We start from the raw sequence: 24,941 nt of genomic DNA, 5'->3' as shown, positions 1-24,941 counted from the left end.
AAAAGCAAGCAAACCCTTTAGTGTGCATGCTCCTCTATTTCATTTAAAAACTAAATTCATTCACAATTAATTACGGTAATCAGAGCAATATACACTCCCGAATGTATTTTTCCCACTACAGTCTGAATAATTACACACTAACATTTGGTATTGTTTTAATTATGCATTCTGCTGAGATTTGTGCTTTGTAAATAAAGCAATAATTTCTGCTCTGTTCTATTTTCTTTCCTGTTCCTCCCAGCTTTCTGTGTTCCCAGAACAATGGGAGTGATGTTGCCTCCTCTCAATTTCCTCTTAACCTCAGTTGCCTGCCACTACGACAGTCATCATAAGTATTCTTAGTATCATCAGTCGCCCCATGCTCTCTCTTCTTCTATCTTAAAGCAGGTAAGATCTGGCCCCAATTTTTACTCTTCTGTCCCCGGCCTCCTTCATGCACTCCTGTACTCGAGAGGCTGTGTTAACAGATTGCCAATAAGCTGCATGTCAAGCTCCCGCGACACATGCCCCCTGGTCAGAGTAATGGATCCCCCCATGGGAGAGGAGCTCTTACTCATCACAGAGACCTCCCTGTTTCATTGTCGGCTCCCTCTTAGCCCATTCAGTGTTATGAGAGGTCACAAGTTAAATGCTCCATCATGGGATAGAGATCTTGAAGTAGGAAGGTTTTGACTGGTTAAGTGCAGGTAATAGTTCCAAAAAACAAGGTTCAAATGCAAGTATAAATTATTAGCACTATATATATATATATATAGGGCTGGAACTAAACTCTGCAGGACAGTGGCCCTCCAGGACCGAATTTACCCACACCTGATACAGCTGATTGCCATGCATTATTCTCCACTTATTCCATGGTGTGTCTGAATACTCAATTCTGATTGGCTTGCAGGTATGCATTAAAATAGTTTAATGCACAGGTACTTCCAAGTCAGTTTAATCACCCTTCCATAAATCATTCAAATTAATGTGATTTTATGGCACTGTTTCATTTCTGTGTCTGATTTGAAACGGGCAGAATGCTATTATAGAATTATAGATAGAATGCTATTTGTCTATAACTTGGCAAATGACCATGGAATAGGTGGAATAATCAACGGCTAATCAACAGCTTCATGTAGGCATGTTCTTAGACTCCACGTTGTGCATTTCAAATCTGTTCATTTATGGCTAGCCTTTGATAATCTCTTACATATAGCACAATCTAAACCCCAAACACGATTTAACAAAAAAGTCGATATTGTTCACTTTCAAGGCATTGCAAAAAGAAATGTCCACTGAGTGCGGCTAAAACACAGGTTCAATACATGAACCCCCGGCACATTTTTAGTATGTTATATACAGTAGGTACGCATTTCAACTCCTTTTTACACCGATATGAACAGTTTTGTCTGTTTTGTAACTGTAGTTACATGGGATTCCAGAGCTCTGGGATGCTGTCATAACATGATATTATTCAAGTAATTATGCAAACATTAAGCATTATTGCCTCTAGTGTTCGTTTCTTTTGGAAACTGCAGTGATGTGTACTTGTTGGTACGTATTTAGTCTCTCGCTAAAAAGTGCACCCAGGTATATTTATGCCATGAGACGAGGAAGCTGCTTTCAAAAGACTCGCTAGCTGAGAGGAGTTTGTCAAACCTGACTAAAAGTGATTGAGGGTGGATAATTTTGACGAATTTGATGAACCTGTGATATCTTACTCGGGCAGTAAAAGGACAGTAAAAGCTGAAATATTTTCAAGGAGGCTTGCAAAAGCAACCCATTACAATGGTGAGGGAAAAGCACTGTGTATTGCCTATAATCACAACAACAACATTTGTCAGACATTATTTCAAACATTATCTCCTTTTGCTATAAAACTAACTTTTTGCATAGTTAATATGTAAAAAAATATATAATTTCAATTAACTTTTGTAAATTACCTGTATTTAAGTTAGTGTTAATTAATCAAAATAACCCACCTGCAGTTTGATTGGAATGTGCAAAAATAAATAAATACTAATAATAAAATAAATCATTTATTAAAAACAAATAATAATGAAATTGCAGTTATCAGTTTACATATATCTTAAACATTGGTCTTAAACTCAAATCCTGTAGGTGCTCGGCTCTGCACAGTTTAGTTTCAACCTAATCAAGCACACCTGAGCTAATCAAGGTCTTTAAGATTGTATCACATTTTAATGTCTAAGGTCAAAAATGACCCCTAACATCCCCAGTGGACATCCTAAATGAACATCACGAAAGGTACTCTTCCTTCACCAAAATGAAAACATAAGGATCATGGAACAAAATCATGGGCCCACAGGTAAACCTTCACAGACTGGGTCAAATGTATTCGTGGGTTGAATAACACATCCATATGTCTGCATAAAATAATGTCACACTCTGCATTTTTACACCAAACCCAGCATTGCTGATCCCGTTTAAAGGCAGAGGTCAAAGCATGCAATCTGCTTCATGAGTAAATACCACAAGATCCCAGTCTCTTCAGTTGAATTTTAAGCTTCTGTCTGTTTTGCTGGGTGCATGGTGCTCTTTGAGTGACAGTTTCATGTTTGAGATTAATCTGTTTCCCCATACTGCTTCATGTGGCTCTACTCTTTACCTCCTTTTGCAGCTCTGAAGAAATGGCTGAAGCTCCTCTCATCATTCTCAGAAAAATTGATTTTCCCCTGACAAGCTTATAACACTCAGTTTCATCTGATGCAAGGACAGTTAACAGGTAAACTCTACTGCACTCTCTTCTGCAGACCTGAGGCTAGAATACCAATTAAATAAAAAAAGTCTATTTTTTTTCTCGCAATATTTTATTAGGTTTTATCTCTTATAAGAAAACAAACAACTATCAGCAGCCGTTGCTGGGAATAAAAGCTATTGCTTGACAGATGAAATTGATGGCCTCGTGCTGCTGTCAGATCCAAACCAAATAAACATCCACAGCGTGTTTCACTCTATTGCATCAATGTTACAGCTTTGTGTTCCAAGTGGTTACAGCATAATCAAAGTCGAGCTGAGAGTGGGCATCATGGGGCACTGTGTACCACTCTTCTTCAGACAGCAGAATTGGGGGACAACAGGAACTATTGAGTTGCACAAAGGAAATAAAGCCAGCTGAGTAATGTGCATATTGTCAAACAAAGTAAACTGTTGTCTTGACAGGCAAGACACAGGGACCATCACTACCGACTGTTCAAACACGAAGTTGTGTGACTGTTCAAACCATCACACAACTTCCTGTCCTCCCACTTCTTCTGCTCCCTGTAATTAGCTGAGAGCAGCGATGTACTAGATGTCAGTTCTTTTAGTCAGAACGTGGTAGTTTTCCCCCCAGGTGCAGTTCTGTTCCTCTGCGGGGCTAGTGTGGATCCAGAGGCTTAGTGCCTTGTAGGATGTCAGAACAAGTTTAAAAGGAGTACCTCAAATGGCCTTTTGAATGTAATACTTTAGACAAAGCAAAGGGTTGCACTGAAAAAAGTACTATTTTTGTAACGTGGCAGATGAGGCGAGAGACATGCGGATCCAATGCGCAGAAGTCAACGTAATCCAAAGGGGTAAAACAGAGGAATAATCCAGGGGAGCGAGCAATAATAAAAACAGGGTACAAACAATCTCCAAGACGGTAGGCAAATAGTAAATCCAAAAACCAGGCAGAGATCAGAACGAACTATGAACAAACTTGAAAAGGCTTTCCTAAAGTAGCTATCTCTAGGAGAGTAATAAACGCTAAACAATACTCGATGTGTAACAGAGGTTTAAACTGTTATTTATGGTGTGTGTGTGTGTGTGTGTGTATGTATCACAGTTATATATATATTGTCTCACATTAGTCAAACAATGATTTAAATTCCTGAAATTATCACTGGCCAAGCTCCCAGGCTTACATTTGGTTGGCCCTTCACTTTGGCCCTGCATTCTGGGTGACAAATCTCTGTGCTGCTAGGGACGGGCATCTCAAGGTGAAGTTAACAGTAGGAAGGGAAAGCAAGACAGACGCTCACCCAGAGAAGGTGAGAGTGCAAGATCAGCCAAGCTTAGGGACCTTGCTCTGTGCTTTAACACCAGTTTTATTCATGGTTCACACATATGGGGTGCCATATTGGGAGGTGCCATATTCCACCTTCACCCGGGAATCTCAGAAATAACAGCAGAGATTTAGTCAGTGTGTAGTGGGAATGTTTGGGCAAAAAAAAGATCTACAGTTATAAATCTCAAAGTCCACTCTAAAGGGAGATATTTCAATTTTTCAAAAACTACAACAAATGGCTTGTTTTTACTACAGCATATCTTGTGTTTGTGATGTCACAAAGTGGTCCATTAAAATGCTATTCTAATGGAAATTCAAATGCACAAAATTGAAACTCGTGCGGGTGTTTTTATATCACTGAATTTCTGAAGAAAACCAACAGTCTTCAGAAAATGTTGTATGCCTGATAAAGACAGAACATGTTTTTTTTTGCAAAGAGGCACCTTTTTTAATTGTTTTTCAACTGGCAGTGAGCATTCTGCACGCTTGTTTCTGCTGCCTGCATCTCCCAAGTTGAGCACCTGAAGTTGAAAAAAAGCAACTCTTAACAGAAAAGCAACTCAACATCATTCACATTTTTTCCACTATCCAATCAAATGAATGCAGAGAATGCCTTTTAAGATTTTTTTTGCCTTCTGTTGTGCTGACAAACTTTTACTATTGCTTAGAAAGTCTGAGACTGCAATGATGCATGAGAAACTTGTATTGTCTGTCACAAGATACCCGGAGCTGTAAAGTTTTTGCTAATATAACAGTTTACCCAACAGCAAGAAACAAATATTTCAGAGCACTCACACTATAATCCTGTGATTAGACTAACAGGACAGCTGTTTGTGGTTTGACAGCTGGTGGTTGCCTAGCAATATATAAAAAACAGTAGTGCACTAAAGTTTTATAAAGTCGCCGAAAAAGGTAGTGCAGTGCGTATGCGTTTTCAGAACTAAAGTAGTGTTTTGTTTATACTTCAAATTTGAAGAAGCTACCATGAAAAATTACATTATTGTAAACATTTTTCTGAGATTATGTCTACCTCCTCCCCATTTAAGAAAAAAATAACAACAGAATGTATTGAATGGTTATACAAAATATTTTAGCCATTATACATACCACTGCATAATGTAAATTATGTAAAACAAAAAAACGAGAGCATGGATGCATGTTAGTACACACTCAAAACAAAGTCAAGATTTTGTTAAAAAAAAAAAAAAGAAGAAAAGCATAATAGTATCTCTTTTAAAATGGTGCTTTGTGGAAAATACTACCATGGGACAAACTTTCAAGTCTAGAACAGCGTCCATATTGTTAAGTACCTTACTTTTGAATGTCTGACGGTGGTTTTCGGGGCACGGTCTGTGTGAAGTTTCACCTAGGCAGTGTAAATCATCATCTCCATCCTGCCTATCAATATCAGATAAACAACTGTGAGGATTAGTCAGGATACAAATGTGTTTATTGAGCCTCAGTTGGTTTAAATTGAGTAAGGTGAAGATCGCACTCTGCACCATATGGTGCATTTTAATTGGATATGTTCTAAAGCAACAACATAGAACTGTACCCACTTATGCAAAACAATTTAGGTAAGTTTGTTGAAACACTGCTGTAAAAGGTTCATCTACCAGATTTGTGGCGATATAGTAGCATGCAGATTAGAAAAAAATATAATTATCACAGTTTGGCAGCATGAATATTTCTCTTCTTCATATCTGCATTATGTATTCTAAGTATATGAAACAAAAAAACCTTGCCAATCCTTCTTGCTCTCACTGGCTCGTCTTGTAGTTCTCCTGTCATGTATAAAGGCAGAGTTCCGCTGGTCCTTCATGGTATGGCAGTGTGTTTGACATTCATTTTTGAAGTAAAGTGCATGATGGAAATGCTGACACGAGTGCTTGTATATATCATATCTGTCAGTCAGGCATGACCTCAAGGATTATATCCATCTTCAAAATCATAGCTGCAAATTGCAAATCCAATACGTTATTCATCCTTTGGACATGATTTATGTTTGCATGCATTATTTTTTTCTGTGCATTTATTGTTCATGAAATTGGAGGAAATGATGGAGCATGACAAAGGCCAGAACTGAACACGTACTGTATGTGTATAATTTTATAAGGAAGGTGATCATTTTGTTTATTTAGTAAATAAAATTTGCATTCTAGAGCTTTTCTTGCTGTAGTTTTGTCTGTTTCAGCCTTCATGTTTGCTTTAAGCAGGGTTATTTGCATTTTAGTAGGTTAGACAGATTACTTTGTAACGAAAGTAGAAAACAATGCCTTTGCAATGTTTTGCTTTAAAGCTTGTCTCTCTCATAATTAGTTAAAAATGTGTTCGTTTCTTCGATGCAAGCTGCAGAGCTTTGAAATTTATAGTTTAGGTTTGTAGCGAAGATTGGTGGTTTATGGCAGAAAATGGCATTTTGCATAAAGTCAGCGACACACTTGGTGGCTTAGGGAAAGCATTTAAGTGGGTTTTATGCCGAAGATAAGATGTTAATTTGCATACTGACCTTTTTTCTTAAAATGTTAATGAGCCTAACGTAAACATTATTATATATGTCTAAAACATTGAAGACTGCGAGGCAAAACATGAGCTCATAGATTCAGTCAGTTTGACATTTTACTTCAAAGTTTATTCCTGAGAGGCGTCTGTAAGAGTTTATTTGTACAAGCCTTAGAGGTCACTGAATTTTATTTGAATTTTTTTAATTGACTTTTCTTCCAGTTATCATAATTCATAATTGTGAGAAAAACTCTATTTTCTTTCTTTCTTTCTTTCGCATTATTATGTGACAAAAAAAATACTAATTTCAATTACCTTTTTTAATTCTATTGTGGAAACAGTATTCCATGGGTAAATAAAGACGAAGGTATAATTGTCATTTAATATGCCAGAGATTTCAGAAATCTCTCTGGATAAGTGCTATGTCTACGCTTATGATTTTGTACTTGTAGTCCATGAAAATGCATACAAAGTGAGGTTCTTCTCAGAGATACTCTCTTTTCCCATTTTTTTTCAGCCATCGTGTAATGTGAGAGACACTAGTGAGAGATTTGTAGAACAATGTGTATGTTTTGTAAAAGATCTCAGTGTGATTTGAATTTTCTGGCTTCTTTTTCTCAGCAGACACTTAAACTGGCCAAAATATCATCAACAGCTCAGATGGTTAGTGTAAGTGTTGTGGTTTGTGTCCAAAGCTCTGGATTTATTCTGACGTTAAAGAATAATCACATCAGTTGTGGAACAGAGCGTCCTGCCATTGGAAATAGACATCCAATTAGTAAACTGTATATTTGAAAGATATATTTTTTATGTTTTTGTTTCTTGTTGTTGTTCTTCTTTGTCTGTTGCAAGCGTACTTTAACAGACGACAATAAGCAATCAGATGAAAACAAATTCTACACATAATTATGCACCTTATTTGATTATTTACTTTGGACTTCAGAATCCTATTTGGGTTTAATGGCTAAAATTCTGCTGTGAAGAATAGCTAGACTGCTGGTGAAATAGCTCTCAGGAAGACACGGTGATACATTTAATGAGAATTCATTTCTTCTTGTGAAAACAAACTGTGCAAAGCTGCATAGTTTTCAACGCACTCAAGCTGATTATGAAGTAGTGTTTCAACTGAATGGCTCTTCATCAAGTGCTGATCATTTATATTAAGACTTCAATAGGACTAATCCCAGCACTAGCACAATGGCAATTTTTTTTGGCAATTTGTAATTTCTTTTGGTGTTAGTATTGAAATTTGATATCTAGAATTCAAGATCGACTCTACTGAGAAAGCTATCTTAGTTCAATTTATCTAATCTGTGAAAACAAGCACAAGTACAACAATGAACTGTTGATGTGGGTGATGGGATTCTCACTCTTTTGGGCACCTGGGGGCTCCAGGGCATTTGCCCCAAAAGTAATGCTCATTTACCAACTACACTAGTGTTTGTTTGTCATCAGCTTCACTTCATTGTGTGTATAATGTGTATCCGTTATCACATTCACATTCAGTTACAGGAAGAACAAGACCTGGGGGAGCAGATGCAATTGCTCCCTTGACACGCATGAAAACAAGCTGCTGCCATTTGGATTTTCCCACCACAAAACAGTTTTGTGTTTTCCTGACATGTTTGTACAAATAGAAATATGTTGAACTCAATGGAGACATCTGAGCATCCTATAATTTAAGTATATTCAAATGAACTTCTTCACAGTAAAACTCCAAGTGATTGCTATGCTTTGAAGTTAATTCTATGCCAATTTACTAAACTGCTAGTTGAGCCAGCTTGTCTATTTGTTTGTTATGGCATCAACAAAATTAGCTTTTTGCGTACTGAGACAATTGAAATCAATTGACAAAATGATGGTCCAACTACCCTCACAGAAAGTTGAAACCTGGAAAATGCTTGAATCCATTAAATATCTATAGGACAATTGTGTTGTTGGATTTATTTTGTGCTGTTGTTGTTATCGATAGCTTCTTGTTATGTGGTTATGTTTTTCTTTATGTATGGGCGATTGTTTGTTGAATGTATGAGGAGGAATCTGTTCATCTGTTTGAATGTTTTCTGGGTCGAATCATTCTGAAGAAGCAATCAGCCACTTAAAGCTGCAAGATAAAGTAAGTTTCCTTTGTTGATAATTGAAAAATTATAGAGTAAGAGATCTGTAGCTGCAGTGACAAGTTTATTGACTGAAAGATAAAGCATTTAATCAACAAACAAATCCAAGCTGGCTGAATTACTGAGGACACACATTACACAAATCCCTTGCCGCATTGATGTTATTTTATTCATTTATTTTTAATATATACAGTGCAAAGCCAACCATTTTAGCTGTATGAGGTACTTTGGTGAAAAGACTTCTCAACAGTCTTTTGATTTATGTGAATGATCTCAAGCTGCTTTCAGGCTATTTTTAGAATCAACGTTCTTTCAATTTTCACTGCAGCATTTGATTTTACAATAGTGAAACTTTTTTTTTTTTTTTTGCTCAGGTATAACAGTAATAGCCGTGTCAGGAAGAACCTATTAAGTTCAACAAAGTTCCTCAACTTTTTTCTCCATGTAGAATTCTTTAAAGCAGTGGTCTCCAACGTGAGTCATTGGGGTGTGTATTGGGGGGGTGGGAGGTGCTGGGTGGGCATCCAAAAATCCAAATCTAAAATCCAAAATGGTACTGCTTTAAAGAACCGCTCGAATAAGTTGAAAGACCTTGAAAATCGACATAATATATAATATACGTATATCTTGTGAGACAAAGATTCATCGTAATTATATATCTAATCGTGTATTAGTTCATGTCTGAAAGTAATTACACATCGAACATATGGTCATTTTACCTAGAGTGCACTGCTCACCTTACTCAGAGGTCACAAGGCAACAATATTTCCAATACACAACAAAAAAAAACACGACATAATAAAATCCATTCCCACTGTTTTACATACTACAATACATTGCCAGAAGTACAAATTCTGAACACTACACCCATACATTTAAATTCAGTTCATCGGGTTCCTCCTTTTGCTGCTATAACATATAATGAGGACGAGGCTCACAGTCTGTTCCAGTTCATCCTAAAGGTGTTCAGTGGAATTCATGTCTGGCTTTGACAAGTTCTACACAAGACTCGGTTTATATGGATATACCATATATTTATATATGGATCTCACTTTGTTCAGTGTCAAGTTGCTTACAGCACAATAGGACTCTGTTCTACTGGTTAATGAATACATTACTAAAGTAGCATTGTGAGTAGTCGAAACTGTCAATTTATTATACTTGTGACCAATATGTGCGCCACAGTTGTTGCTTATTAATTCTTGTAGTTAAATTATTAGTAACCAAATAGTGATATTACTTTTGAGATGAGAAGAGAAAAATATAGCATAGCAAGAAATGCACCTAACTTTTTGTAGGCCTGTCATTTTCAGGGAAAGGAAAATCCTCTCAAAGAGCAGAACAGAACAAGAAGGTTATACAAATTGAAATAACAGAAAATAAAATAAAGTTTACACATTTCTCCACTTCCATTACACAATAAAAAAACTCTTTTTTCAACATCCCCCCTGTTTACTACAGCATAAAAAGAGGTAATAATGACATGCTGTCATGTTTGTTAATTACTTTGATTTATGTGTCCTATGGTAATAACTTACAGTGCACGTTTTCCCTTAATGACATACAGTACAATAGCGGTGATACACACCATCGCTGTATTTGTTTATGGAATGCTAAGTACTGTTGAAATCAAGTATTTATATGCAAAAAACCAACAAATACAGGATAAACCGTGCATTATGAGCAATGCAGAGCTGACCTGTTTATGGTTTATGAGAAATAGTGTTTGGCTTCCCATTCGGCTCATGACAGAATGGGCTGTGTGACTGGAAGGAAGGATTAATGCGAGAGCTAGTTTGGCATGCAGATGTGAGAGACTAAATAAAATAAATACAGATTCCTCTCTGGATATTGCTCATGTAGCAATGATTACCCCTACATGAGCACCCCGGTGTAAATCATTACTCTCACTCGCCTTGTTTACCATAACCATACTTTTTCTTGCTAGATTTTTGTTTCTCGGATGGATATTTGAATTTGTTAGCTCAGCAAAATGCAGTTACTTTTGACCTGTTCTCTCACCTTTTGCCTTTGAATCGTTTGCTGGATTGATTGTGCAAGAAACTGGGCCAATTACATAAACCTAGCCTCTATGTTAAGACTGCATTTTCGTCTGACCAACTAGCACTTAGACGAGACCACTTTATTGTTACTTTTATACACCACCGAAAAATCCATTATAGGAAAAGTACAGAATGCAGTGCAATAATGTGCTGGGCTATATGCTGTGTTTGTCCAATCAATGACACAGTGACACTGCATGTATGCAAATAATTATGTTAACCTGGGGTTTCGGTTCATAGTTAATGTAATTTTTTGTGATGCATACTGTGAAATGTCAGCTCACGGATGTCAAGGGTTTATCGTTAACCAGAACGCTTATCTTTTTGTTCTATCTTTATTCATCTGCATAAATGCCTTTTTTTTACTTATTTTTATCTAAAATGTTCATCAGTGAGAGGATATTTCAATGTTTTGGTTTCCTAATTTGGTGTCCTAGTTTTGACTGGTTCTACTTCCTTCACTCCAATAAATCAAACTGCATGTTACAGGAGGAAAACAAAAATTGTGTCTTCAAGCTGTGTTTCATCATTTAATTAGAAATAGTTTACACGCGAGATAACCAGTATACAATGAAACCCTTTCTGCTTTTAAACCTACTGGAATATTGGTCCAGTTTTTTATTTCTGTGTTTAAATAATTGACACAACAGGGTGGTATAATAAAAACAGTGAACATCTCACCCACTGACTGAACTTACTCCAATCTCATCTACTGCCACACTGGCTAATGGGTTAATGGCAGGGCTCTTAATTGACTTAACTGTAGTATCTGGGAATTTTTCTGTGTTTTGAGCACAGCGTGACAACTGACAGGTCTATTAAAGAGTGCACGAAGCTCGCTTTGTGAAAGAGCACTCCGCTGCAGACATGCCACAGCAAACCACTACAAGCTATTAGTTCTGACCTTTAGCTCCTCTGCTGTAACTAATACAGACTCCTGCAGCGCTGTGTTCGACCCTCTAATGCCGCTGATACTCTGAAAAATCTGAAAACTCATTCATTTCTGGAGATGGAGATTGTGTGAGCAGACTATTTTTGTAATATTTTAAATTGGAGTTTATTTGTTATTAACAATCAACAGTAATATTAGTGTATATGCCAGACATTGTGATGTAGTGTAGACAAAATGGTAGTGGGATTTTATCATTATTATTATTATTATTATTATTATTATTATTATTATTATTATTATTATTGTGAATAGCAGTAAAAGCAACAACATATCACAGAGTATTTTCAAACAACCAAAGGAAATATTTATATCAAATCCATAAATACACTATGCTTTGATACAAAAAGCAGTTACTAAAAAGTAAATAAAAATGCTATAAAGAATAATAATTAAAAAAAGAGGATACCCACATGTATACCCATAGAGGAATTAAATTAAAGGACATTGTTATTCTTATACATTAACTTGTAATTGCAGTATTAAGTATAACTTACATAGCTTATTGTTATGGTTTTTGACTTATTTATTTTTTTTATTCTAGTTTAATTTCGATTAATAGCTGTGCTATTTTAAATTTAGTTTTAGGTGACCACATCACTTTGCCTTACAACAGCAAAATAACTAAAACACACACCGACTCTGGTTAAACAATTAAATGCGGTAATCAATATGATAAAACTCACAGATCATTTCCATGTTTTTGCCACAAAATTATATTTCATTATGTACGGCACATAGGTTAGCTACTGTATATCTCTCCCGCGCTTTCTCCCTCAGAGACGCACACACACATTAACATATGCGCCAATGTTGTTAGCACTTCCTCCGGCGTGACTCCAGTGTGGATGAATCTATGTTTTGAGGAGTATGTGTAGCTGTCAGTCACAGCACCGGTGTGGATACTTGATAATCACCAGCCCGATCTCAGAGGCAATTCCTACATATTTTACGAGGTGGTTAATTCTTACAAATTTGTTTGACCTCACACATACAAATTTATACGATTTTTGCAAAATCGTACATATTTTACGAGTTGCCAATTCGTGTGAATTTGTACATCAAATAATATCACATCAAACCTCGCAAATTATTCTCAAATTCTTAATGTTAATAACATCAGCACTGCGTGACTGAGTGTAGCGTGTGTAATGGCTGTACATTTCAATTCATGTACAGCCTAATCTTGTCACACCATTCAAATTTAATATTAAGAAATTCTTTTAACCCAGTAATCAAACTATGCCCCCGAACTGGTTGTCTTTATCTGTAATTCAATTTCATTCCATTCAGGTGTGTTTCATATAATCATTTCTGGATTACAATCTGCCGTAAAAAGATTTTTTTGACATTTAATTATTTCAGCTGCTGTGAGAAAAGCTATAATTAAACCACGTGCCACCTGTAGGATCCTCACAGGTCGTAACAACTACTTTATGTTTACAGGCGTGACACAATGAAGCAGTTTCATGCTCAAACCATGCCACTCAAATTAGAAAACACTATTACAAGCTAACTGTTGTGTATCAGGCTAAAGTAAGGAGGGTTTTTAATTTTTATTCTAACCAAGTATAAATAAATAAATCATTTTAAACCAAAAGTAGTTACAGACTGCAGCTTTACAGACAACTTGATTTCTCACAAGGCAAGGTGACAACGGTGCTGTTCTTGAAGAAAATGAGATTGAAGTTATACTATTTGTAACATTAGTTGAGCACTTAGAGACACACAGACTCACAGAGGTAATTCACATGCTATCTCTCTCTCTCTCTCTCTCTCACACATACACAACTATTAACTGCATTAGTCTGCTATCAACATCTCAAGCCTCCATTGCTAGATCTAAAAGGGCGTTTTGGAATTAGCAACAGACGCGCGTTGGATGAGACGTGGAAGAAAAGCTCTTACAATAGAGTTTAAAACAAAAACTAGACTAATACCTTGCATGTATATAATTCTTAAAAAAAATGAAATTATATAAAATATATAATTAAGTTATCATCATAGCCTAGAGAAAAGCTATAGTTTGGTATGCGGCTATAGGACCTTTAAGTAGGCAACATCATAAAAAAATATATATAATATGTATAATACATTTAATATGTGTTTGTGTGTGCGTGTGTGTTTGATGTGCAAAATTACAGTCATTTTTGTCAACACGTTATTTTTATCTGATAGTGCTGAGTCATCTCAAGTGAAAAGTGAGAAACAACACACATTTTGCGAGAAATTGGAAGAAACAGGAGGCGAAGCATGCACATTCATCCAAAATAACGCTTTTATACATTTTGTTCCCAGTTTTGTCCCTGCACTAGACAATAAATGCTGTGTCAGATGTAATTTTGAGACATTTGTGTCTTGTAGGAGAACAAACAGAAGTCATCAGCACTTTATGAAACTCATAATGTGTTGCTTTTCATTAAATTGTAATGATGCTGCTCATCGCAGGGTTCTGGTAATAGAGAGGTGGACAAACTAGCCACACACTGTGAGTCACTGGAGAAGTAAGCATTCGATAGCCAATTTTGCTGTGTAGCATCAAGGGTGCTTTTGGGTACAGCAAAGCAATTACTAGTCCAGCTGTGCCAACCTTTCTGCCGTCACAGGCATTCTTTTTCTGCTAAGGTTGCTCTGCTTCTCTCGCTGAAAGGTCAGTGGCCTGCTAGGTGAATGCAAGCAAAGTGTTTCAAAGTTGTCTGACTGCAAGCGGACAAACCGACTCTTATTTTCCCATAACATATGGTTTGCTTCTATTCAGAGCTGCGGTGATGTGAAAAATTGAAGCTAAGTCTTACAAAAAACAGGCGCATTTTTAGATGTTCACAGATGGACGAAAACAGAAAGAGTTGTTGTTTTTGAGAATATTGTATGTCGGTCCTTCTGTACGGACTGTGCTGCCTCCAAATATTCAACACTGACAAATCTAACTACAGAAATCGCGCTTTTCGTTTGTTCAGCAATTTCGTTCACAAGCTCTGTTTTCTTGTGACATAACAACAGTCCGAACCTAATTAAGCCTAATCAAGGCTCCTTAATCACAAAAGAATTTAGATACCATCCAGGAACAATTGCTGCTAATTGCAGAAATGAGGGGGTGAGTCTTGATTAAATAGTGGGAGAGGTCATGGCTCTTGCTGCAGGATTTGGCTGATTGCAGGTTGTAATATGGGTGTAGGCTGATTGCACCATGTAACGGTCAATCAGTCCCCAGGCTCCTGCATGAGCAAGCCTCCGAGTGCATGCCAAAATCTGGGACTGACTGGAGGCTGTTCTTTCTTTTTTTCTTTCTTTGGCTCCATTTTAGATATTTTATTCTTATGCTTAGTTAATGAATGATAAATGACAGCATGTGTATCATCTGACTTTAGCTGAATGTCTTGTTTAATTTGATATATAACATCTTCACAAGCTTATATATATATTTAAAAAGTGTTTTAAAAGAATTTTGCTGACGAGAAAGGTTTTTACTTTTGACACTTTCACATACTTTTTAAAACTAAATTAAATTCAACAGCAATAGTATAAATAATAATAATAATAATAATAATAATATAACTACTTTCTGAGTTGATTAAATAAAATACATTTTCAGTTTTCTAAGTTTTCTGAAATTATGTTTAAATATGCAAATAAGGCTGATCTAATTAAATATACATATATGTACATATAAAGAAAACACCTTTAGAATGTAAAACAACCTTAAAAGATATTTCAACTAGTTTAAAACAATGTTGTGGTCTATTGTTTGGAATATAATGAAAACCAGCTTGATTTTTTTTTTTATTCAAATTATTTAAATAATGGATGTTGTTAATTTTTTTTTTGGTAGATTGTAACACCACTACTTTCAATGAATTTAGGAATAATTTGTTTCAAAACAACTATAACAGATATATGTGGGGAAACTCATAGTGCAAGATAAGTTCACAGACTTAATCGTAAAAAAGTTACAGAGTGGTACATCCATCTTCGGTCTCCCTTACTAATGAGAACCCATTGATGTAGCATGAAGAATTGAGAAAGAACTACTACTTTCTTTTGACATTAAACTGCTTCAGTGTCAGCACCTGAATCTCTCTAAGTAAGAGAAATTCTCTACTTGAATGTCTTTGGGGATAGAAAAGACAAGTTAGATGAGCCCTGTGTGATGAGCAACCCTTTAGTTTCTTTGTATGTGCTGTGAAATGAAGGATGGCTATTAAAATGCTAATGTTCTAAGTTATTAAACCAAGTTAATGAAAGATTTTTTTTTTCATTGTTAATGAAAACTTATGCACACAATGGCTATTCTTGTCAAAAGTAAGAGAATAGGAATGGACCCGAATGCTATCTGCTGCCATGGAATATATATTCAAATAGTTCAATCTCTTCAGCTGTGAACAAACAGTCAAAGGACTTGCACTCAAGGAACTTCAGAAACAAACTGTAAAAATCATTAATTCTAAACTTTTTAAAGTGAAGTGTGCCATTTATTCACTAATAGAATTTCAAAAATAATGTAATTATGCTTCAAACTATTTTCCTGACAACTCCATCTGATTGCCATTAGTCCACAAATCCCAATCTAAACTTCCTCCATTGTTTGAGCCAGTAGTCAATTGTGTTTACTTTTGGGAAGAATCCATTTAGAAATGGTTTACTTATAACTGTCTTCGCATATGGAGAAAGTACCTTAAGTACTTTAAAATGTCAGCTCCAAAGAATAAATAATGAATAATAAAACACGCATCTTTTTATTTGGACGTATGAGAACGCACATATGTTGTTTGATCGTATGCTGTTGCATGTTCGTTGCAGATGTAAAGCTAATGACAGGGAGTGTGTCCTTTTTGATATCTTAAAAAGCATTTGCAAGGCAAATGGCAAAACTAAAAGCCAAGCCAGTCGTATTAGTTGAGAAAAAGGCAGCAGAGGAGGCAGCTCATTAGTTCTTGCTACAGCTCAACTCCTCTGCTCTGAGAAAGATCAGTTAAAAAGCAAGAGGAAAGGGGAAATATTAAAAAGGTAGAAGAATTGGGGCAGCTGAGGGGTACAGAATCACGAAAACCATAATGAGGTGGGGCTGTCTGAAAGCGGAAAATAGGGACTTGCAATAGTACAAAACTGTGCACTTGTCATAGTCTCTGTTTTGAACCAATCATGCTTTGTAATTGTGAGGCTTGCATATCCTTTATTTATATATATATATATATATATATATATATATATATATATATATATATATATATATATATATATATATGTATATGTATATGTGTATGTATATGTGTGTATGTATATGTGTGTATGTATATGTGTGTATATGTGTGTATATATATATGTATGTGTATATATATATATATATATATATATATATATATATATATATATATATATATTAAACTCTACTTCCACATAATTATCAATGTATTTTGTTGAAAGCTAATAACCACAATTTATATGTTTGTACTAATAATCTTGCATAAAATTCTTATTTGCACATGTACAATGTTTTTGTTAAAATTTCCAAATAAAATAAAGCTATGCATGTTATCCCATCTGCATAAGATAAGATTTTCAAAAACGTTTTTAAACAATTTTATTTCTATTTGCTGTACTGGTAGAAAAATTCAATATTATTACTTTCCTCCCCTACCTTGTGATTAATTTTACATGTGTAACAAAGAAGTATTTTGTTGCTGCAGTGCTCTGATGAATTTCTGGTTCATGTTTGTGCAAATGACAAAGTGTTTTGCTCTTGGGTGATATTTTGTACTTGTTCGGCTTTGAAGATAATTAAAGCTGCTGTAAGTGATCATTTTACAACAGCATACATGAAATGTCGCTTCTACCTGACAGACAACACTGAAATAGGTGTAGAGAGAAATCAAATCTGTCTCTTTGACGGGCCTTTAGGCTCTGTTAATCATATCAAAAGTGAGTCAGGGGAGAGGAATTCTTTTTAAACATTAAAAAGTTAAATGCATGCATTAACATTCATTTTGACAGGCCTGAAAGTGATATTGTTCCTTAGTTCTGTTGAGCTGCTGTTAAGCATACATTGTTTAGTTTGTTTTAATGTTGTATTAAAAATAAATTTTCCTAATATTTTGTAAATTTTACGTTTCAAATGAAGCCAAATGCACATGTAAATAGCCACTTAATATGAGAGAAATAGTGAACAGTAACCACACCACAAAGTATAAGACCACATATAACAACATAAGTCCACTGTCGTGTTAAAATAAGGTGGATACATTAAAAGTCTGTGCATTTGCATCAAAACTAAGTGTACCCTTGGAGAGACAGTCTATCAGGAATGCACAAAGACATTTGGCCTGTCGTCAGCATTCATGGACGCTCAATCAAATTCAAAGACCAAAAGTAGCTATTGTCTAAAATGCGTTTTTGGTAAAAGACTGATTAATGTATAAAGTTTTGCCCGATTGTACTGATTGTAGAAGTCTCTCATCATCTTTCTGCCCAAGGCACTTAAACTCAGTTTAGTGTAACTGAGTCTCTGAGTGATATGCTAAATGATGAACTGCTGACTCTACACACGAACTGGTAAAATATGTGCAAACCGTAAAGTTGAACTCTTGCATGCACTGCTGTATAGATCGCAGGCATATTTGGGCATCCTTCCAATGCTCCGAGAGATATCACCTACACACAACACTGAACTTCTCAAGCAGACAATCAGATGCATTTCTTTCATATATCTTCCATCTTCTGGTTGAAAATCAATTGTGGAATCGATAATCTCTGAGCTTCCGGTTAAGGAATCTCGCAGTTTCCAGTCATTAATAAGCCTTCTTGTGTGGTCTGAAGGCAAATAGATAGCCCTCCTACTCAGAATTCAGCATGGACCGGGAAACATGAGGAGAGAATATCAGCACATTAACCTGTGAGGCAATAAAAGATAGAGGGAAAGGACGTTGGATTGTATAAAGAGAATAAAAAAATCCTCAAATACACGTTAGCTTTTACATCAGAAGGTTTTATTACCGTGCAGAACTGGTGACCGTGGGAGTGTGAGTGGACTCTGTGCAAAACACATTAATGGTCGAGTAACATTAATTTTACTGCTAATACTGTCGAGAGTCATTTTTGCTGTAAATCAGGAAAATTCTGAATTAACTGTTGCAAGCAGGGAGAGGCTTGTGGTGGATACATTTCTGAGTTTTCATTAAAAATGCAATAAATGTCAGAGCAGATTGATTTGATAATGAAATAATGTTCGTTTCACAGTGAGCGCACTCTGAGCGCAGGGCCCGAGCAAAACGCTGACACTGCCATTTTCATGAGAAACCACACTCTTATGCATGAAAGGCCCAGTATGTTTTTTACTCTGCTAACATTTTTAGTATCCGCAAAATTTATTAACGTCCCTCGCTTTGTGTGTGCCCTTTCTCTTTCCGTTTTACATTTTCTATGGGTGGCAAATATGGAACAAGTCAGGTGAGTTTCTACTTTAGAAAACTGTGGTAATATTAAAAGGTTAATACTTGATAGACTGTAGCAACACATAAGCTCTTCATAACATCTAGCATGTTTGAATAGTGCTTCTTGTTGAGTAATCACAGTTCCCCCCCTTCCCTTATACATTTTGTACAATATTTGTGGTAATTTGTGTCGGTAGTTGTTGTCGTTGAATGTTTTGTGCAGAGTGTGGAGACCTCAGCCTACTTATGAATATTAATTAAGGAGGTTATCGTGTAGATTTGCTGTTTGCGAATGCTATGCTTCTCTATTTTGTAGCATGAGGGAAAGTCACTCAACAGCACAAGAAAACATTATATTATGCTGTTCATGTGGATTCATTAATATATAGTAGTTCTCAAGAACATTTAATATGCATTTTATAATAAGCACATTTCACATTAAAATAGCTAATTTCTTTTAGATTTAATCCACTCTTAAATGTTTGATCGCTTGAATTTAAGGTTGCCGTGCATACTAAATGTCAGCATAATTTAAATGGATATATTTTTAACTAGAGAAAGTCAAGTTAACTGCCCTCAGCAACGATAAAATGATAACAGCTCTCATAAAACAATGCCTTAGAACCTGAGAAAATATAGCCATTCTGCTCTGTGGTTTTTATCCCGGAGAAAAACAAGATAAAGTAAAAAAAAAAAAACGTCTCGGTTACGTATAACCCTCGTTCCCTGAAGAAGGAACGGAGACGCCACGTCGGATGACCGACAGCAATTGGGATCTCGCCCGAGAGACCAATCTACTGAAAGTGTATCTAAACAAGCCAATTGAAGATTGGCATGCGCTAATCGCATCCAGCTGCCGCTGATCACAGCGCGTGTATAAATAACAGCGGGTGCAGCGCATATTCAGGTTTTTCGCTGAGGAGCCGAGCTAGTGACCCGCCCCTTCAGCAGAGGTGCAGCACCGTGGCGACGGGACGTGACGTCTCCGTTCCCTTCTTCAGGGAACGAGGGTTACATACGTAACCGAGACGTTCCCTTTCAGTCGGTCACTCCAGTCACGCCGGATGACCGACGCAATTGGGATCCCTACCAAAACGCCATGGACGCTGCCTCTTCCAGTGTCCTGTGGGAGCCCACAAGCCCCCTCAGTCTATTGGCGTAGGGCGGGGCTCAACCACAAGAAGCCAGCTACTTTTTTTGTAACACTACCCATTCGTAAGACTGGAACACTGGGAAACGTCCCACGTTCTAGTGAACAGGGACGTGCGGAAGTCCAGCCTTCCCGTAGGAGGTCTCGGAACGAATACGCATATGGACAGTATTTCAGTTTGCATATGGAAAATTGGAGGTGATTGAACCCTTCTTAGACGGGCAGAAGGTCTGCCGGGAAACACGGGCTCTAAGGCTATGCCGTGGAAATACACACATAAAGTCCTCTTGGGGTACTTTACATGGCTCCCAGCCCTCACCGGTTCTCACGGATTCATCGAGAGGGCCTGGCGCCGGATGCTCCGCAACATCTGGCTGCCGAGGGGAATGGAGGAGCTCGACAGGGTCTACTGTATGGACGCTCTGGAGCGGTTAACAAGCCGACCCGAAACCGGGCCTCTCAGTGTTTCTACCCGTTTGAGGTGAGAACACAGGAGGATACCGGTTCCACACGTAGGCTATAGAATCTAGCAATCGTGTTGGGGTCGCCCAGCCCGCAGCTCTACAATCTGTCAGCGAGGTGCCACGAGCCACCGCCCAGGACGATGCAACACTTGCTGAGTGTGCCCGCAACCTGAGGGGGGGGCAGGGCATACCCTGTGCTTGGTAGGCTAGGGTAATGGCGTCCACTATCCAGTGAGCCATCCTCTGCTTGGAGGCGGCACTCCCCTCTCTGCCGGCCTCTGTGACAAACGAGCTGGACTGAGGTCCTGAAGCTTTGTGTCCGGTCAACGTAGCATCTTAGTGCTCGGACGGGACAAGCAACGTCAGGGCTGGGTCTGCCTCCTCCAGGGCAGCGCTGAAGGTTCACCACCTGGTCTCTGAAGGGGTGGGAACCTTGGACACGTAGCCGGGCCGTGGCCTCAGTGGTACCTGGGAATCCGCGAGCCCAAACTGTAGGCACGAATCGTCGACCGAAAAAGCCTGCAGGTCCCCTACCCTCTTGATGGAGGCCAATGCGAGCAGGAGCAAATGTCTTCATAGATAAAAAGAACTTTAGCACAACTGCTGGCAAGGGTTCAACGGAGCCTACTGCAGTGCTGTCAGCACTACAGACAGGTCCCAAGAGGGTACTGTTGGGAGCCGTGGAGGATTCAACCTCCTGGCTTCCCTCAGGAACCTGATAATCTGGCCATGCTTACCCACAGACCTCCCATCTATGGGCTCATGATTTGCAGCGATTGCAGCCACGTAGACTTTAAGGGTGGAGGAGACAGCCTTCGCTCCAACCCTTGCTGCAAGAAGATAAGCACGACTGATAGGGCAATTCCGGGAGTCTTCACCCTGAGAAGAACACCACTCGACGAACAGGCTCTACTTCAAGGCATAGGCCTGTCTCGTGGACAGCACTCTAGCCGAAGAAATGGTGTCGACTACCCCTTGAGGTAGGTCACCTAGAGCCTCCAGGGGCCAGACATGGAGTTTCCAGAGGTCTGGACGCGGGTGCCAAGGGGTGCCCCGTCTCTGAGTCAGAAGATCCTTCCTCAGAGGGATCGGCCAAGGAGGGGCTGTCGCGAGGAGCACAAGTTCTGGGAACCAAGTCTTCACCAGTAGGGTGCTACTAGCAAGACCTGCTCCTTGTCCTCCCTGACCTTGCACAGTGTGTGCAAGAAGGCTCACTGGGGAAATACACTTGCAAAAGGCCCCGCAGCCAGCTGTGTGCCAGTGGGCAATGGGAAGTCTCTGGAGAGGCAAACAGGTCTACCTGAGTGGCTCGGAAACGTTCCCAATCAGCTGAACCGCCCGGGGATGGAGTCTCCATTCTCCGGGTAGTGCAGCTCGCGACAGCTCATCGGCTGCCTGGTTGCACACTCCTGGAATGTGAATGGCGAGAAGCGACCTCAGAACTTCCGACTCCATAGGAGGAGGAGGAGGTGGTGGGCTAGTTGCGACATACGACGGGAGCGTAGACCACCTTGTTGGTTGCTGTACGCAACGGTCAGTATGTTGTCTGTGCGGACTAGTACATGCTGGCCTCGAAGGCAGTTCTCGAGACTACCTAGGGCGAGATGTACTGCCAGCAACTTTAGGCAGTTGATGTGCCATTGCAGTTGAGGCCCGTCCAAACCCCTGACACTGCATGCCCGTTGCACGTGGCCCCTCAGCCGGTGGTGGAGGCATCCGTGAAACCACAGCATACCTGGAGACCTTCTCCAGGGGCACTCCGCCCGAAGGAACGAGAGGTCTGACCACGGGTGAAGGTTTGGCGGCAGACCGGTGTTATTTGAACCGGTGAGTGCCACTTTGCCACGCCCACCTCGGGACTCGATCGTAGCCAATGTTGAAGCGGTCTCATATGGATTAGTCCCAGCGGCATCACTGTGGCCGCGGCTGCCATATGCCCCAGGAGCCTCTGAAAATATTTCAGTGGGACCGCCGTCCTGCTCTTGAACATATTGAAGCAGTTCAACACCGAATTGGCACGCTCTTCTGTGAGGTGTGCCATCTGATCGATCAAATCCAGCTCCATCCCAAGAAAAGAGATCCTCTGCGTTGGACAGAGTTTGCTCTTCTCCTGGTTGACCTGAACCCCAACTGGCTGAGGTGCTGTAGCACCAGATCCCTGTGTTCGCACAACTGAGCCAGTCATCCAGTTGGTTGAGCATGCGAACGCCTTTACTCTCAGTGGAGCAAGGGCTGCTTCCGCGACTTGCATGAAGACGCGTGGCGACAGGGAGAGCCCGAAGGGTAGGACTTGTACTGATATGCTCGACCTTCGAACGCGAACCTCAGGAATGGCCTGTGGCACGGAAGAATCTACACATGAAAGTACATGTCCTTCAGGTCGATCGCTGCAACCAATCCTGGGGACGGACGCACTGAATAGGCGTTTCTGTGTCAACATCCTGAACGGGAGTGCTCGATTCAGGACTCACAGATCCAAGATTGGTCATAACCCACCGCCTTTCTTGGGCACTATGAAGTACGGGCTGTAAGCCCCGACCTCATATCGGCTGGAGGAAGCGGCTTTATCGTGCCTTCACTAGAAGGACAGCAATCTCCGCTCACAAGACAGGGGCACGCGCATTGTTCACTGGACGATAGCGGATCCCACTGAACTTGGGGGGACGCCGGATGAACTGAATCATATAGCCGAGTCGAAGGGTTCGCAGGAGCCACCGGGATAGCCTGGGAAGATTCAACCAGGCATCCAGAGACCGAACTAGCGGCTCGAGCGGAACCACCGACGTGCAGGCGATGGGGCAGCGAGGGGGAGTGCAGGGACCCGGCTCGGGCGTCTCGTGGCCGGTCCGAAGCAGGGTCTGAGTGTGTGCGCAACTCTTACCTGCATCCCCGCAGAAGTGAGGCGGGTAGGCCATTGGTTCGTCCTCCCAGTCTTCCCACTGCTGCATATTAGCCCAAGGAGAGCGCGAGTGGCGCGGAACTGGCCCGCTCAACTCCTCGCTCTCCCTGGGGACCCAGAGACAGAGGAAACCGCCCTTGTCGAGGTTTTAGGTAGCGGCAACATTCTCTGCCCGGCAGAGCAGCTCCCTCCATGCCCGGATCTGAGGGCCTCTTGCACCTGCGCTTTCCTCCAGGTTTGGCAGGAGCCTGGACAGGCTGGGTGGCTGCCTTGCTGCCAGCTCCACGGTGCTGCCTAGACGGGGCTGCTGCGTTGGCTGCACGGGAGCGGTGGCGGCAGCAGGGGCACCCTCGGCGACGAGCTGGCTGAGGTGGGCCGCCGGCGGCTGGGTGAAGGCAGCAGCTGCACGCCGAGGCAGGATGTTTCTTACCTCAGTTGCTTCTGGGCAGCGGAGAACTGCTGGGCAAAGTTCTCCACTGCGTCGCCGAAGTGGCCGGTCTGGGACATGGGGGCATTCAAGGAACGTGTCTTGTCTACCTCGCGCATGTCGACCAGACTCAGCCACAGATGGCGTTTCTGGACCACCGTAGTGGCCATCGCACAACCCAGAGACCGCGTTGTGACCTTCGTCGCTCGTGGCGCGAGATCCATCACGATACAGAGTTCTTTCAGAACTTCCGGGTCATGACCACCCCTGTGCAGATCCTTCAGTGCCTTGGCCTGATGAACCTGCAACAACGCCAGCGTGTACTGCAGACGCAGCATGTCCACAGGTCGCACAAGACACTGCCGTTCAGAGCCGACGAGTACCTGCAGGCCGGAGGGAGCACAGGATCACCGCACTAAGCGGAAACGGCATTGGGACACAGCTGCATCCCAACTGACCGCTCCACTGGGGGGGTGATCACCGTAACTCCCTGGCTGTGCCGCTGTCAAGGGTGGTGAAGGAGGAGGAGCCACTGGGGCAGTTTCTGGCAGTGAAAGGTGCTTTCCACATCCCAGTAAGCTCCTCATGCACTTCCGGGAAGAAAGGTACCAGGGTGGGGCCCTGAGAACCAGCGCGAGCCACCCTTAAATACCAATCGCCCAGCCTCGAGGGCCGGGAAGCAGTGGAGGTTTCCACTTGATCGATCACCTCACCGGCCTGGGCAAGCATAGCCACCATTTCTAGATCTGTATCCAGTACATTCAACGCCTGGTAGACGCAGAGCAACCGGATCTTCACTTCCAGAAATATCTGGCTCACCTTCCGATGCAGCGATTGACTTCTGATCATCAGGGGGAGCCCAAGAGGGTACAGCTGATACCCCACGTGAGGGTCCAGACTGCCCCTTTGCAGCTCCACT

This window comes from Puntigrus tetrazona, chromosome 5 (assembly GCF_018831695.1).
Source record: "Puntigrus tetrazona isolate hp1 chromosome 5, ASM1883169v1, whole genome shotgun sequence".
In the NCBI taxonomy this organism is placed as follows: Eukaryota; Metazoa; Chordata; class Actinopteri; order Cypriniformes; family Cyprinidae; genus Puntigrus; species Puntigrus tetrazona.
The sequence above is the reverse complement of the archived record's forward strand: the minus strand, read 5'-3'. Positions refer to the sequence as shown.